Raw genomic sequence first — 2520 nt, 5'->3', positions numbered from 1 at the left:
ATCTTTTACATCTGTTTTCCTTTGATCTTATAATCCTGGTCACTGAAAACGATCTCTCTTTTTCTCTTTATGTCTGTAATATCTTCTAGCACAATACCTGAGCTCCTAGACAAGGGCTCTGTCTGGGAGCTTTTTGCACCTGACACACAAAGTTCCAGATGAATTCTCAAAAATGGCCATTGCTATTCAAACCAATATCCATTGCTCCTGAACAGCCTTGGGCATCGAGGTCCCTGTGATGTTGTGTGTGCTCATCTAAGGAAAAAAGAAAGAGGCAGAGTTTGTGGACAGGAAGCAAAAAGGGAGCTTTTTGTAGTTGATGGGAATTAGACCTACTTGGGGACAACAGGATATTTGTAATCAATAATTTCCTATTGCTAGAGCAATGTGTCTCTGTTGTGGCCATTGAGATTATTCCTAGTCTGTGAAGTTTTCCAAGATGAATTTATTACTTGGACAAATAAATGTAATGAAAGGATATTTTCAAAGATGCAAAGAAGTAAATAAATCGGCAGTAGGTAGTTTTAATTTCCCAAAAGGGAGAAATCTATATTCCCTATTTTCTTATAAAGTCCTATGGTGCCAAACACAGTGCTAGAAAAATGCTCGATCAAATTGAAAATAGTCATTTATTTGGTTGGCTGTTTATATGTAAAAGAGTTTTGACGCATAGCCAGATCACTAAGATGGAGGTATCCACTTGGGTGATACAAAGAAACAAAATATAGAAAAGACATTCTGTGTCCTCCTCAGGTTTAGCAATCAGAACAGGCTGAATATTTTAAACTACCAGACTATGTGAGTGAGAGGTTCACTCTTACTTTCCTGCATCATAAAAAAGGTGTAGTCCTTTGTAATTCTGTATATTACATGTTGAGCTTTAAAAACAAAACCCAAAACATTATGCTGAGAAAAAGTTCATAGGCTTCACAATTCATATAAACAATTAAGAATCCCTTTCCCAGAATTTTAGAGAAAGAGACATTAGAAATCATCTGATCCAATTCTCACATTTGCTATCAACACAAAAAGACCAATGTATATATCTCCTCAATTATTCTCTGAATCAAAGACTAAGTTTGAAAAACTGACCAACAATAACAACAAAAATCTATGCATGGTAATTTATGCAATAATTTTGGATTTAACTACCAAGAAAAGTGGTGTTTATTTCATCTTCTCTTTTTTTGGAAACAAAATTGTACCCTGAGATCAATCTGCATTAGACTACTTTTCCATATTATTTTATTCAGCATAATATTTATTTTATTTTGTATATATTTTTCTTGCATCTACTTTCTTCATCTTTATTACTTTATTCAAATCATCCTATGCTTTTCATCTCTACAAATTTCAGGAGTTTTCACCATAGTATGTGATTAATTAATTGATGAGCCCTGATTTGACTCCAATTCTTTTGCTGTCACAATGATGCTACGAACATTTTGATATATATTGGACTTTTTTTTCTCACATTTGTTTCCTTAGGATATATTCTCAATAGTGAGATTTCTAAGTCAAAGAATGTGAACAGTTTTGTCATTTTAAAAACATAATTTAAAATTGTTTTCTGGAATTGTTGGGCCAATTCATCACTCCCTCAACAGGGTATGAATGTGTCTTCTTTCTCTTAGTTTCTCCAACATTTTGGGACATTTTATTATCTTTGTCATCTTGATAGGCATAAGGCAAAATCACAACTTTCTGAAATTTTAATTTCTCCTAAAGATTTTAAGCTATCCTTCCCCCAATGATTGTGGATCTTTAAAAGGAAATTCTTCTTATTAAAACTGTTCATATCCCACGACCATCTTATCTGAACATCTCTTGGATATCATGCTTTTATTTCTTTAGCAACATTTGATGAAATGATTATTTCTCAATTATAGCTACATTAAAGTTGTTCATATAAAAGTTTTATAATTCTAAGAAATTAAACTATCTTTTAATTTAAATATTGCTCAATTCTGTCCTTTTCTTGGTCAAGAATCTCTAACAATTTTTGTCTCTGTATCTGTCACTATGTGTGTCAAGCTATGTAGATAGATATGATACTTTAATGAAAATATATGAAATATTTCAACACCTTATGAATTTGGAGGTTGTCCTTTCACAGGGCCATGCTAACCTTCTTTGTATCATTATTATTTAAATATATGTGCTGCTGGAATGATCACTAAACTCATTTTACTGAAGAGGAAAGTAAATTGTTCAAAGACATATAGATGGTTTGTGACAAAGCTATAACTCCAATCTCAATTTCCTAAGTTTTGTTATCTGTGGTTCTTCAATATCATTATGCTGCCCATAAGAGATTCAGAGTCTATTAATCAATTAATACAAAAGTCCACTTAATCAGCTCCTACTTTATGTCAGGTACTATACTAAGCCCTAGGGATACAAAAAGAGGCAAAAAACCCAGTCTCTACCTTTTAGGAGCTTACAATCTAAAAGAGGAGATAATATGTAAACAAATGTATACAAAGCAAGTTTTAAACAGGATAAATAGAATAATCAATA

At 32.3% G+C, this 2520-nt stretch overlaps 1 non-coding gene across 1 annotated transcript; it reads right to left on the bottom strand.

The window, feature by feature from the left end:
- Positions 1-2071: 2071 nt before the first annotated feature.
- LOC111718622 lies at positions 2072-2177 on the bottom strand. The gene has a single exon (XR_002769141.1). It is a non-coding gene; the product is annotated as a U6 spliceosomal RNA (small nuclear RNA).
- Positions 2178-2520: the final 343 nt, after the last annotated feature.

Source organism: Sarcophilus harrisii, chromosome 2, assembly GCF_902635505.1.
Source record: "Sarcophilus harrisii chromosome 2, mSarHar1.11, whole genome shotgun sequence".
Classification (NCBI taxonomy): Eukaryota; Metazoa; Chordata; class Mammalia; order Dasyuromorphia; family Dasyuridae; genus Sarcophilus; species Sarcophilus harrisii.
Note: the sequence above shows the minus strand (reverse complement) of the source record. Positions and strands in the feature narration are given on the sequence as shown.